This window comes from Euprymna scolopes, chromosome 8, assembly GCF_053919585.1.
Source record: "Euprymna scolopes isolate OS-2025 chromosome 8, ASM5391958v1, whole genome shotgun sequence".
NCBI classification, from domain to species: Eukaryota; Metazoa; Mollusca; class Cephalopoda; order Sepiida; family Sepiolidae; genus Euprymna; species Euprymna scolopes.
The window spans coordinates 171,000,609-171,016,402 of record NC_136489.1 but is presented as its reverse complement, the minus strand read 5'-3'; the positions used below and the strand labels follow the sequence as shown (position 1 = coordinate 171,016,402).

Here is a 15,794-nt window from a genome sequence, read left to right as displayed (position 1 = left end):
AACAATATTTTTTAATTTATAAATTTTATTTACAAGAAATTATTTTTAAAATATTAATCACATCTTTTCCATCGTTTTGAATGCAAACAAGTATTTTATTTTCCGAAACTGAAATTTGGGGAAGATATCTACGTATTTCTCGTATTTTTAAGATGATTATATCAAAAATTACGAAAATTGATAAGTAGAAAAAATTTTATCAAAGAAAATGAAAAATAGAATTTGATGAAAACGATCGTAAGACACAGGAGAGTTCAACAGGGAGGTAATTTTCCGTTCGAATTAAACAAAGATGGCGGTAATTTTTCACCTGCTAACACGATTAAAGTTGTTTTGTTTAATAATTCAGTAATTTTCAGGGGTTCGCATCTTGACCAACATTGGAACGAAAACAAAACGGAAAATTTTATTCTTACAAATTACATAAAAAAGATAGTTTGAAAACAATATATTTTAATTTATAAATTTTATTTACAATAAATTATTTTAAAAAATTTAACCACATCTTTTCCATTATTTTGAATACAAACAAGTATTTTATTTTCCGAAACTGAAATTTGGGGAAGATAATCAGGTTTTTCAGGAAATTTGTATAAAAGTTTTATTTTTGGAAAAGAAGAAAAAATCCCTTCTTTAGTTGGAAAATACAATTGTCCATATTTATCGAAAGAAAAATCGTCAATTTTTTCCCCTCCTTTTTTCGTGAAATCAACATTTTTCGTTTCCGTATTGAAAGAATCATACGCTGACCACCACAGCTCCCCACTCGAAGGATCCACACGAATCCGTGGTTTGAATCCAAATGAGCCCGCCAGTTCGTTAATGCCGGTAGTTTGCATTTTTTCGCCTTCCTTTGAGAAAGAGTGGATTTTACAATTGGAATCTAAACAAAAAATTGACTCGTTTCCCGAACACAAAGACAGAGATTGTGTTTCATGCGTTGAGATATTTTTTTTTACTTTAAGAAAAGGGGGATTCTGTTCTCTTTCTAAGAAGACCATTTTACCTTCATCTGAATCTTTGCCACAAACGACCAAAATGTCGGGTGAGATTGAACATATGTCGAACGATGTGAACAGGAAGTGGCCTTCGTTGTTTTGATCATCAAATCGAAATTCAGTCCGAATTTCTCCGCGTTCATTCAATTCAATAATCGAATCATTTTCATAGTCAACAAGAAAGACGTGATTGTCTTTTTCATCGATGTGAATCGATCGGATCATTCGCGGTTCCGATCCCCGTGGAAGATTCCATTCTCCGTCTGGCCGTAATTCCTTTACTTGAGCAACTCCGTTTCTGTTTTTATTGGAAGAACAAGCAAGACCCATTTTACTGAATCTGAAAATAAAAAATGAACAAGAAAAAATCATTTAGAGAAAAAGTATAAATTAGTCAGAAAAAGTATAAATTAGTAACAAAATGTTTGGTGTTACTATCGTGTGATTCCTACCCCGCTTTTTCGGGTCTAAGGTGATTCTTGCCAAAGGAGGATAGAAAAAAAAATACTTGACACTATTTTATTCCATTCTATAAAACATGCTGAAAAATCCATAAAGCGAACTTTAAATAACCAGAATTAACTTCGGCCGTCGATATTGCAAAATAGAAGCTTCACATTTAAACTAGCTCTAAAAACGGAGAAAAATCATTCAGAGAGTATTATATAAATTAGTAAAAAAAATGTTCAGTGTTACTATAGTGTGGTTCTTACCCTATTTTTAAGGTCTAAGGTATTTCTTACCAAAAGAGATTAGAAAAAAAACATACTCCTTGACACTATTTTATTCTCTTCTATAAAACGGTTCATCTCCAGCTAAAAGATGGCCACGATTGTATTTCCGGCGCCCTGCAAATCTGGCCTCATTTATTTGTATTGGGTTGTCTGTTGTTCCCCTCATCTTTCATCTCCTCGTCACAGATACGATCTTAGAGCACACTTCCCGACAGTAATTAAACCAGTCCATCACATTATTTGTTGATCTACCAGTATGCTTTGGCACTTCCTCCATTGACATCTTGATGCTCTACAAATAACTAGCTTTAAAATTCCACAGAGCTTCAAATTACAGTGGAGCCTTCCATTCAAATTGGTACAATGGAAGAATTCGTTCCCTTTTCTAACTGACCGATCTGACTGGCAACCTTTTCTTCTGCACCTCCATACTGGAACATTTTGTCCATGGACCGTCTTGTTAGTTAAAATCTCTTGCCTATCGCAGTTGCAGCAAGAATTTTCCTCAACTACAAGACCATGAAACCAAAAAAAGACAAAAATAAAAGATTTGAAAAGAAAACAAAAAAATAGTAAAATCTTTATTTATTTACGGACTACTCTCCTTATCTTCATAGTTGTTGTTTTATGACGCTTCGGCCAACTATTCCTCTGGCCTTCTTCAGGTGGTTAACCGCAGCGGGATAGGAATGCTGAGTCTCTTAATTGTATCTTTAGTAATTACTGCCTTCCATAGTTGTCGTTTTATCAACATGTTTTGGCCAGCTTTGGGTAGGATTGAAACCGCTATCCTCAAAAACTATCCATGGACCGTCTTGTTAGTTAAAATCTCTTGCCTATCGCAGTTGCAGCAAGAATTTTCCTCAACTACAAGACCATGTTGAAGAAGATATTGTGTTGCTGTTTCCTTGCTATGCATCACTCTAGAATAAAAAAAAACTCGTAACAACATCTTGGGAGGATATGTGTATTTAATTATGTTTCTCTACGTTTTAAAAGTTAATGTTTTAGAAGTGAAAATGTTTTAGAAGTGAAAATCGTCAAATCAAATTTGAAGGGAAATATTACATTACTAGCTAGCCGCCCGGAATTGCCCGGCCGTAAAAAAACGCTTAAATATGATATTTTGATTAATGCAGATTTCGTATTTATTATTATATCATATTGGACCCAATATATAGTAATGATTTTAAAAGATTTTTTTTTAATGACTTCTGCGCCACCACCGAGAATCGAAACCAAAACGTTTAGCTTACGATTTACTTTGACATTAATGACTGTACTATGAGGACATGTTTACTACAAAGCTAAAAATCCAAGCATGGATCAATAGCTATTACGTTACGCATGCATATTCGTAATGTCGTCGTTCGACTTTCACCAGGCAAATTCCATTTTATTTAATTTTCACACTTTTGCGCCGATTTTACCCGGCTAAAACAGAATATAAAGTTTCGTATGGGTTTGAGTACCCTATATATTAAGTTTCATGTCTGTAGATCAAAGACTGACAGAAGAGTTTGGTATGAAATTTTTTTTAAACAGATATATATACGCATACATAAATATATATAGAAAGAGGTTTGGATTTACTATAACCTTTTTATACAAATATTACGCAAGTATAAATCATGTAGAATAGCTGCATGGATATAATTATACGTAATAGTTAACTAAAGATGATCATTACATGAGGACACTAAAAAAACAAAAACAAACGGAATTGATTAAAATGAATGTTTAAAAGAATATGCAAATTAGCTAGATCTTTTGCAGATGAATGCAATTCCACGACCCATATATAGCAAACTTGTATTTTCTTTTTAAATAAATAGAAAAAAGGGTTTTTAATATGAATATCAATACAAAAAAATAACAAACTTATACGAGTATAGAAAAAGATTTGGTTTGGTTTTTTTTTTTTTCGTTTAGTTGCTTTGTTTGTTTATTTGTTTGTTGTTGTTTTTTTGTTGTTTTTGTTTTGTTTTGTTTTTTTTTAGGATTTATGGGTTTTTTTAATCACCCATATTGAAGGTACAGAAAATGAGGGCAGGAATCACGCTATTGTAGCACGAAATGTTCTTTATTTGAAGAGAAAAATCACAAAAGTTTGAGAACAGGAAACCAAAAAAAGACAAAAATAAAAGATTTGAAAAGAAAACAAAAAAATAGTAAAATCTTTATTTATTTACGGACTACTCTCCTTATCTTCATAGTTGTTGTTTTACGACGCTTCGGCCAACTATTCCTCTGGCCTTCTTCAGGTGGTTAACCGCAACGGGATAGGAATGCTGAGTCTCTTAATTGTATCTTTAGTAATTACTGCCTTCCATAGTTGTCGTTTTATCAACATGTTTTGGCCAGCTTTGGGTAGGATTGAAACCGCTATCCTCAAAAACTATCAGTATTCCTATCCAGTCACGCAGTTAATCACCTGACGAAGGCCAGAGGAATAGTCGGCTGAAACGTCGTGAAACAATATCTATGAAAATGAGGATAACATCTGGAAATAAACAATAAATAAATAAATATACAAATTACTCATCTCAAAGGATTAAAAAAATAGTAAAATCTCTCTTTTTACTAATTATCTCTCTCCCTTCTCTCTCATTTTTACTCATTCTTTCTTTCTCTCTCTCTCGCTCTATCTATCTATCTATCTATATCAAAATATAGTACGTCATAATCATGTTGACACACCACTTCTCGTTTATTCACCGAAGTTAAGCGACGTTCAGTCTAGTCAGTACCAAACGGGTGACCAATTTGGAAATTCCAGGCGCTGTATGTAGGAGGACGTCGACACCTCGCTCAAAGAGTTGCAAAAACCTAACATCGTCATTTCCTTCCACGGGAATATACATGTGACTGGGGACCGATTGTGAATTTCATACTCCCATGGAACTTCCTCCTTTGGAGAAAACCGATTAGACCCATATAGGGTTAGTGCCGTTTCCATTATCTATCTATCTATCTATCTATCTATCTATCTATCTACTCATTCCCTGTCCTCTTATGGACACTGATCTACTTAATTGTCATGTCGCAGTAATGAACATATCCAAAAATTACGAAAAACGATAAGTTAAGAAATTTATATTAATGAAAACAGATTCGAAGACAATTAGCTAAAATTAAGTTTTGCTAAATTAGACTAAGAGTTTTAGTTTTCGGGAAATAATTATCTCCCTTTTGTTACGATTCGAACTCTCCGGTTCTTTTCGTTTTCTCTCTTTGTTTTTTTCTTTTTCTTTTCTTTTTTTTTTTTTTGCAACACTCAATGATCGCTAATTGTCTTCGAAAACTATTTTCATTAATAATTAGTTTTCTTGCTTATCGTTTTTTTGTAATTTTTTGGATATGTTTATTACTCTGACATGACAATTAACTAGATAATACTAGTGGTACTCAGGTCTCATACGATCCTTTTTTCCACCACAAATAAAAAAAAATCAAACCTGTGAAATAAACGGTGTTTATTTACACAAAAATAACAAGTAACAAACGAATCATTTTTTTAGTGTACAGAAGGTGTGTCTGGATAGACAGTTCTTGCAAATGTAAAAGTTATTGAGACTGTTCGTTGTTTTGACAAGAAGAAGCAGAGAGTGTCCTTTGTTTTCTCAGCGAGAAAACAGGCTTCATTTTGTGTGTACGAGGAGAAATTAAAAGGAAGATAAATGTCCTTGCGTGCAGCTGAATATCTGCATTATTCGCGGGGTGTGTGCGTGCATGTGGATAATCGTGTTTTGTCATGCTGGCGGAAAAATATGTAGCAACGAAGTCTTTGACGTGAATAGAGAAAAATGGGTGAAGAGTGAGGGACGCAGAGTGCGGAGCGCCGAGTGAGAATGAGTGAATGAGTGACCTCGTTTAAGTATTTGTCGATCGGCTCCCAGGCGATTTGGGAAAAAAGGTTTTGAAAATTAAATCCTTCTTTGGGCGTTGATTGGTTGAGACATGCACTCTTTTGTCACGTGGTATGCTTTCAACAACGTCTGCCGAACAAAACGCATTTTAAGTTTTGTTCCCCGCAGAATTTGCGTGGCCGTATTTTTTTTTTTTTTTTATCTTTGCGCCTCTGAAATTTATATTTTTTTGTTTGCGCGCGTAATTGAGTTTTTATTTATTTATTTATTTGTTATTTTCAGAACAAGAAGTGAACGCATTTTTTAGGTGTGTTTAACGGCACAATATTATTGGTTTTTACTTGATATTCAATCTTTCGATTTCCGAATTTCGGTATTATAATGAAGAAGTAGCACGTAGTACAATGGGGTAAAGAATGGCTGGTTACTTTTAATGCATCTAAAACCAAGCTTCTCTCTTTACATCATCAACATTCTGATCCACATCTGACATCAATTGAAATGAATGGCTCTCGTCTTCAGGAGGCCTCAAGTTTTGACAATCTTCTTGGCTTGACCATTACTCCTGATCTTAAATGGAACACGTACATCAAATCTGTTGCCAAGGCCGCTGGAAAAATGGTGGGATCTTTCTATCGATCCGGTAGATATCTCACTGCTGATGCTATTCTCTATCTATATAAGAGCCAGGTACGTCCAAGGATAGAATACTGTTACCACATCTGGGCAGGAGCTGCTAGAAAGGACTTGGCCTGCCTTGATAGAGTTCAAAATAGACTTCGTAGCCTCGTAGGAGATGTCCTTTTCTCTTCCTTGCAACCTTTATCTCACAGAAGAGATGTTGCGAGTTTGTCTCTGATGTATCGTTATTTTCATGGAAAGTGTTCGAATGAGCTTCAATCTATGGTGCCCCCTCGCCAAACTTTCACAAGAAACACTCGTCTAGCTGTAAACACTATCAATAATTCCCCCCACTCTTTATCTGTGCCTAAACCTAAACGTAGATTCCATGAACAAAGCTTTTTTCTTAGAACTGCACGCCTGTGGAATTGTCTTCCGTTTTCCTGCTTTCCGGCTGACTACAATATGGTTGTCTTCAAGTCTAACGTAAATAAGTTCTTGATGAGCCGTTCCATATAGGTTATCAACTTTACCAAATTTTCATTACTAATGATTACTATAATGGCCAATTTCTACTGTACACTCTTTAACCCTTATCCTTGAGTGGCCTCTTGGCCTTGATAATGTGGTGATGTCTATGTAAAAAAAAAACTATTCAAATGACAAGATGCAAACACGTGACATTAGCAAGAAATTAAACTATGTCATTGGGTGAAACAAAAATTTAGCGTCTGCTAAAGCCACTCCAACCATTATGGCACTAGTCTCCCCACGCTTGGATAGGGTCCAAAAAAGGGGTCTCCAATATAATAGATCCCGCTTTGTCAACTAGGCTCCAATCTCTGTCCCATCGTCGCAATGTTGCACACCTGTGCCTGTTTTACAAATGTTTTAATGGAATGTGCTCTGATGAACTCATTGCACTTGTGTCCCCTCAGCGTACATATCCCCGACAAACCCGCTTAACAACAAAATCACGCCCCCTCACTGTTAAGGTTTCTAAATGCCATAATGTTTTCTCTTCTAATAGCTTTTTCCTTAGAACAGCTAGACTTTGGAATTCCCTTCCTGCTATCTGCTTCCCTAACTGTATTGATATGCAGAAGTTTAAATGTAATGTAAACCAACATCTTGCTAATCTTTACAAGGATATGGTGCCACTTAGTAGTCCCTTACGTCCCAGTGGCGATATGCCTTGTTAGGGATAAAGGTAAGTAAAAAACAAAAATTAAACAAATTCAATTTTGTTGATAAAAAAAAAAAAAACGGCGGGTCTGTGCGAGTATGCCCACCCCTTAAAAATGCGTGTTTTACACCATTTTTAAACCTTTTTTTTTTCGACAATTATTATAGATTACAGACTTAAGTATCATATAATCAGAAAAAAAATTTGATAAAAAAGTATAAATTCAATGATTTTTAAGAAGGGGGGGGGTCCACTTTCTCGTTATAACGTTCTACTTAATTTTACCTGATTTAGTGTCCATTTTTTTACCGACGTGTCACATGATTAGAGCCTCCATCTTAAAAGTCATTATTTTATTTTATTTTTTATTTTTTATTTTTTCCCCTGCTAATATCATACTTAAGTCTGTAATCTATGATAATCGTCGGAAATAAAACGTTTTTGAAAAAAGAGTGAAAAACACGCATTTTTAGACGGTGGGCGGGCACTCTCGTACAGGCCCGCCAAAAAAAAACAAAACTAACAGAAGTTTCATTATCTGATAATATTGTTATAATACTGTTATTAAACAATTGAATTAGTAATTATTAAAGATTAGTAATACGAAAATATTTATAAAAAAAAAAATTATTTAAAAAAAAAACACGTACTTTTTGTCTGGTGCTACCAGATTAGGCTGTCTGAAGATATTGGCTCCCTGAGACGAAATGCACGTACCATTAATGCTTTTTTGTTTTTCTACTTCCTTTTGCAAAACTTAATTATGTTCTGCAAAACCAAAAACAACAATCCACCTTTAACTTCTTTCCATTTCCCATTTTTCTCCTCCACTTCCTGACTGGTTTCCTAACTTAAAATGTACCAAACATTAATACTGTAACCCTTTTCTCTTCACCATTGCAAAACTCATTCATGTTCTGCAGGGCAGGGAACAAAAATGAAAAAATCCACTATAAAACAACCTAGCCAAACACTTCGATTGAAGATACAAAGCCAAACTATTTGGCCAAACTATCGATTGAAGATACAAAGAACTTGAAAAATAAAAACCTTCTACAAAATAACTGGATGCAACATCAAATACTATTTTCAAAAACCGAAAAGGGTTGATATGCCGTAAAACAAAACAACCAAACGTATTTTTTCAATTTCATGTTTTTATAATCTTGTGATTCGTTATTGAGTAAAAATTGCGTTTAAACGTAAACTGTATTTGGTGCTTATTAGGCTATAGTCGATAAATCTTTTCTTTTTATATCGTTTTAGCAAAAACAATATTACGTTCTTAATTGTCGTGTCCAAAATAGTAACATATCCAAAAATTACGAAAATTCATCGAGTAGAACAACTACTATTGTGCTTTTAGTAAAAAGTTTATCGTTATGGAAACAAATATTCCAGCCATGACACAAGTATTTTAAAGTATTCCTTTTAGAGTTATGTCCCCTGCGTGTAGACTCCTACCGTCTACTTTATAACGTCTAAGAAAAATGCGATTTTACCCAATTTTTCGTAAAAATTACTTTTAACTATAAATAATATTCTACTCAATGATTTTTCGTAATTTTTGAATATATTACTATTTTCGGCATGACAATTAAGTATGTAATATTATTTTTGCTTAAAACTATATTACATACTTAATTGTTATGCCGAAAACAATGTATTTTTTTCTAACTCGATTTGTTGATTGTATCTTAACAAGCACCTCGTATTTACTTTTAATTGATTTGTTTAATTTTTAGATGGCGTGAGATTGTCATGCATTTTTTTTTTTTTTTTTTTTACTTCTGTTCAATCCAAAAAGTGATACTTAATGGGCTATGGTGATTGGGGTCAGATTTATAGAGGGCATCTTTGTTCTGAAGGAAAAGGCAATTATTTCTGTGATAAGTTTTAATTTTAATTATATATATATATATATATATATATATATATATATACATATATATATATATATATATATATATATATATATATATATATATTAAATTGTAATTCAATGAATTTAAAAAAGATGGGATAACTTATAGAATATTACTGTCAGTAATATTTTGTAAACCTACAATCTCATGTTTCCATAACAACTGATTGTTAAATAAAAATTATTCTGAAGTATATATATATATATATATATATATATATATATATATATATATATATATATATATATATATATATATTACATTATATATGTATATATATTACATGGGAGTCACCACTCATCAAGGCCCGGGGGCCACTCGAGGATAAGGATTATTGCATGTACAGTAATCAATAGAATAATATCGTAGTAGTCGTTAATAATGGAGATTTTGTAAATTGGATTACTTAAGGGGCGGTTTATCAGGAATTTGTTTATGTTCGACTTGAAGACATCCAAGTTGCAGTCAGGTGGGAAACAATCAAACGGAAAAGAGTTCCACGGGCGTGCACTTCTAAGAAAGAAGCTTTGTTCATGGAATCTGCTAGACGAATGTTTTTTGTGAAATATTGGCGAGGGGACCAGAGATTGAAGCTCAGACGAACACTTGCCATATCAGCACAATCTTTACATCATCAACACTCCGATCCCAATCTGGCATCAATTGAAATGGATGGCTCTCGTCTTGGGGAGGCTCTATGTTTTGACAAGCTTCTGGGATTGGCCTTTATTCCTGATCTGAAATGGAACACGTGCATCAAATCTGTTGCCAAGGTCGCTGGAAAAATGGTGGGATTCTTCTACCGCTCCAATAGATATCTCACTGCTGATGCAATTCTATCTATGTAAAAGCCAGGTACGTCCAAGGATGGAGTACTGTTGCCACATCTGGGCAGGATCTGTTAAAAACAGTTTATCCTGCCTTGACAGTACAAAATAGACTTCGTAGCTTAGAGGAGGGTGCCCTTTTCTCTTCCCTGCAACCTCTCTCCCACAGAAGAGACGTTGCGAGTCTTTGTTTTACCGTTATTTTCATTAAATTTTTAATAAACATTACATTCTTAAATCATTAAAAACATATCAGATTATTTATCCATCTATCTATTTATCTTTCTTCAGTCTATCTATAAACAAATTTATCTATCATTTTCATGACAAATCTATATATATATATATATATATATATATATATCTGTCTCTGTCTGTCTATCTATCTATCTATATTCTTTCCTCTCTCTCTCTCTCTCTATCTCTCTCTCTCTCTCTCTCTCTATATATATATATATATATATATATATATATATATATATATATATAAAATGGGTTAATAAATTCCAACGAAAGAAAGATGTATATTTAAATAAGGGAGTAGTCACCAAGGGAGTAGTCACCAAGTCATGTGTATGTGTATGGGTGTGCATGCGAGTGTACCTTGCATTTAAATGCAAGGTACACTCGCATGCACACCCATACACATACACATATACACACCCACACAAAAATCAGAACCGACACATTAAAACACACACACGTGCGCGCATACAACCACACACAGACATAACACCCCTATCTCTAATACAACACACTGAACAATACCAACCCTACTTAACCTCGAAACCAACAACACTAGGAGACACCTAGAACCATAGTATAATATCTGTTCCAACACATCGCTCCCTCCTCAGTCAGTGGAGGAGAACCCCCTCATGACTGAAACGACTATCATCCCTTCTATCATCCCTCTTCTATACCTATACCCCCTCCAATGCCCCCCTCTGGGGAACAAAATCTTACCCACACTAGGAACCGATCCTGGGTCTGGCCATACCCACATGGAGAGACAAATAAATAGAAACATTAAAAAATCCCCTATTTTAAATACACCCCTCTTTCTAAACAAACATAATATAAGACTAAAACGAAAAATCACAATACTAAAATCCAAGAATCCAAAAAATAAATATCAAAATAGAATGAAAGCACCCCTACCCTTATTTCAGAAGAGCCAGTGCCCCCCTCCCCACACATACACATTAGTAACGACCTCGGACCACAGCCGCCTTCCTAAGGAAGCAAATAACCCCCAAATACTATAAAACAATATACACATTCCCAAACCAATAAAAGCAAACACACACACGCACACACACGCGCACACACACACACATAAATACACACGCACACACACACACACACACACACACACACCCTACCCCACCCTAAAGGAAAAGAAAAAAAACATTAACAGAAAGAGATAGCGACTACAGCCAGGTCAACGCCTCCCTGGACAAGCCCAATAAAAAAGCAATAAAAATTCAGCATACCAATGAATAATAAACACTTACAAGTCTCCACCCCTTGGAAAAACCACGCGTGCATATTCGTAATGCCGGCCTTCGACCTTTACCTGCCAAATTTCATTTTTACAAAATTTTCACACTTTTACAACGATTTTCCATGGCTAAAACCCAAATATAAAGTTTCGTATGAGTTCGAATACCCTACGTATTAAGTTTCATGTCTGTAGACCAAAGACTAACAGAGGAGTTTGGTAGGCATATTTTAAACAAATACATATACTTATACATACATATATATAGAGAAAGAGTTTTGTGTTTACTATAATCTTTTTACGCAAATATTACTTCCTTGGCTTTTTGGCCAAGATCAAAGTGTAGTATCTGTTCCAGCAGATGCTGCAAGCTATGACTAGCTATGACTAGCAAAGACCAGATGTGGGGGCAACCCCACATGCCTGACCTTTAACCAGCTTCCATTTCCCACCTCTCGGGAGCTGGTCCCCTTTTCCCTTCCCCCTCCCTTCACTCCTCACATAAAAAATTGGCCTTGTGCCTAATTTGCTCGGTGGGGGAGCAAATAAATACCATCTGTTCCGGCAGATGCTGCAAGCTATGACTAGCTATGACTAGCTATGACTAGCAAAGACCAGATGTGGGGGCAACCCCACATGCCTGACCATTAACCAGCTCCCATTTCCCACCTCTCGGGAGCTGGTCCCCTTTTTCCCTTCCCCCTCCCTTCACTCCTCACATTAAAAATCGGCCTTGTGCCTAATTTGCTCGGTGGGGGAGCAAATAAACACCATCTGTTCCGGCAGATACTGCAAGCAAAGACCATATGTGGGGTCGCCCCCACATATAAGACCTTGGTCAATGTAGGGGCAACCCTTCATACCAATTGTCACTGTCCAGCTCCCCTACTCCCCGGGGAGTTGGTCCCCATTTCCCCTTAACTCCTCACATTAAAAATCGGCCTTGTGCCTAATTTGCTCGGTGGGGGAGCAAATAAATATCATCTGTTCCAGCAGATACTGCAAGCAAAGACCATATGTGGGGTTTCCCCCACATATAAGACCTGGGTCAATGTAGGGGCAACCCTTCATACCAATTGTCACTATCCAGCTCCCCTACTCCCCGGGGAGTTAGTTCCCATTTCCCCTCCACTCCTCACATTAAAAATCGGCCTTGTGCCTAATTTGCTCAGTGGGGGAGCAAATAAATACCTCCAAGTGTAGTATCTGTTCCGGCAGATACTGCAAGCAAAGACCATATGTGGGGGAAACCCCACATATAAGACCTTGGTCAATGTAGGGGCAACCCTTCATACCAATTGTCACTATCCAGCTCCCCTACTCCCCGGGGAGTTGGTCCTCATTTCCCCTTCACTCTTCACATTAAAAATCGGCCTTGTTCCTAATTTGCTCAATGGGGGAGCAAATAAATACCTCAAAGTGTAGTATCTGTTCTGCAGATGATGCACTTAAGATAATTTGTAACAGTCAATGGAGAAGAAAACCTCTATACTATTATTTTTGGTAACCAGAGTGCCCCATTTTTGCCTACTTTTAGGGGAGCTGGTTTTACCCCACATTAAAAACGGCCTTGTGCCTAATTTGCTTTCGTGGGGAAGCAAATAAATACAATAAATCATATAGACTATCTGCATGAACATAATTACACGTAGTAGTTAACTAAAGATGATCATCCCATAAGAAAACCGAAAAGCAAACAAACGGAATTAATTAAACAGAATGTTTAAAAGAATATGCAAATTAGTTAGATATTTTGCAAATGAATGCAATTCCACGACCAATATATTACAAAGTTGTATGTTTTTTAAATAAAAAGAAAAAAAGGCTTGCCTTTTTTCTTTCTTGGCCCTCGGGTCGAGTTTGGAGTGGCCTTGTGCCTAATTTTTTTGTTTATTTCTATTTTGTTTGTGAACTTTCGGAATGAATAAAGAATATATATTACTCAAAGTGTAGTATCTGTTCTGATGCTACACTTAATGTGTCCTTAGTCAATCGAGGGGGAAACCCTCTATACTGAGACAATTATTATTTTTGGTCCCAACCAGAGTGCCCCTTTTGCCTTATTTTATTCACATTTTGATTTCGTGGGGAAACAAATAAATACCAATAAAATAAAATCATAAGAGTATATATATATATATATATATATATATATATATATATATATATATATATATATATATATAAAGTTGGTATATATACATATATATAACTGAAAATGTGTTTGTGTGTGCATTTCCCTACCAAATAATTTTTGGTCTACAAACTCGTATATCTATATATATCTATAAAAGTGAACGTGTCTGTCTGTCTGTCTGTGTGTCTGTCTGTCTGTGTACATTTCCCTACGCAATAACTCTGTCAATTTTTAGTCTATAGACTCGAAATTTGAAATACCGGGTACTGAGATTTGGGAAAATCGATGTGACGGGTGTCAGCCAGAAATTTGGCTGTTAAGGGGTCAAATTTCAACGATTTGACCTTTAAGAACTCTACCAAACTCCTCCGACAATTTTGGGTCTAGACACTTGAAATTTTAGATATAGGTTCCTTGAACCTGGATCTAACTTAATAAAGTGATTTGAGCCCGAAACAATAAATTTTAAGGGGTCATAATAGGGGTCAAAGTTTTAAAAAATTAACCATTTTTTTGTTTTTTTTGCTTTTTTTGCACAGCATACACCTCCAAACACCCGAGCAACGCCGGGAACCCCTGCTAGTAGATATATAAAGTGGATATATATATATACACTTTTCATGTTGATGACTAAGTCGAATTTTTTCTTTTGTTAGCCTTGAAACTTATTGAGTAATGTCTTATCAATCTACTTCCTCTTTCATTGATTTATGCTGAAAAACTATGAATATGCAAATAATATTTTTTTAAAGCCTCACATAAATAGTAAGAGTGTAGTCGTAAACTTAATTTCTAATTGGCATCGTTAATTTTGGAGAATTTTTTTGTAATATTCTGGAGAAAAAAAAATTAATTGTTACAATTTACGATGCTTTGTTTTCATAAAAATTAGCAAAAATAAAGTCATTCATTTTGTCTTTTACTACTGAAAACCATAACTTTAGTAAAAGTATTTTTTATTTAAACAAAATAATACATTTCCACATAGAAAATAATGTATTCGTTTATTTCGTGATCATTATTTGTAAAGTGAAAGTGTCAGTGTGTGTATGTCTGTGTGTGTCTGTGTACATTTCCCTACGACATAACTCTGTCAATTTAAAGTCTACAGATTCGAAAATTGATATACAGGGTACTGAGATTTGGGAAAATCGATCTGATTGGTTTACGGACAGAAATTTGGCAATTAAGGGGTCAAAGTTTAACGATTTTACCTTTTGTGAACTCTACCAAACTCCTCCGACAATTTTAGGTCTTAACATATAAAATTTTAGATATAGGTTCCTTGGACATGGATCTAACTTAATAACTTTATTTGAGCTCTAAACAATAAATTTTAAGGGGTCATAATAGGGGTCAAAGTTTTAAAAATTTACCTTTTTTTTTTTTTGCTCAGCATACACCTCAAAACACCCGGGCAACGCCGGGCACCCATGATAGTACTATATATATATATATATATATATATATATATATATATATATATATATATATATATATATATATTCTGGCATATCAGCCCGGCGTTGCCTGGGTGTTTAGAGGTGTATGTTGAGCAAAAAAAAAGCCCCAATTTCTTTAACTTTGACCCCTATTATGACCCCTTAACATTTATTGTTTTGGGCTCAAATCAAGTTATTAAGTTAGATCCCTATCCAAGGAACCTATATCTAAAATTTCAATTGTTTAGATTAAAAATTGTAGGAGGAGTTTAGTAGAGTTTTCAAACGTCAAATCGTTGAACTTTGACCCCTGGCCGATAACCGAGCACATCGATTTTCCGAAATCTCAGTACCCTGTATATCAAATTTCGAGTTTGTAGACTTTAAATTGACAGAGTTATTGCATACACAGACACACACAGACACGTTCACTTTTATAGATATATAGATAGGTAGATAGACAGATTAAACAAAAATATATACGTATAGATAAATATATATGGAAACAATTTTGTGTTTACTGTAAACTTTTTACGCAAATATTATGCAAG

At 34.8% G+C, this 15,794-nt stretch overlaps 1 long non-coding RNA gene across 1 annotated transcript in view; it reads right to left on the bottom strand.

Annotated features, from left to right (window-relative positions):
• Positions 1-449: 449 nt before the first annotated feature.
• The window catches only part of LOC145284032 (uncharacterized), a 17,448-nt gene continuing 2,103 nt past the window's right edge, over positions 450-15,794 (bottom strand). Inside the window, exon 2 of the long non-coding RNA XR_013868782.1 lies at positions 450-1,338. This is a non-coding gene — a long non-coding RNA (uncharacterized LOC145284032). The remainder of the gene's footprint in view (positions 1,339-15,794) is intronic.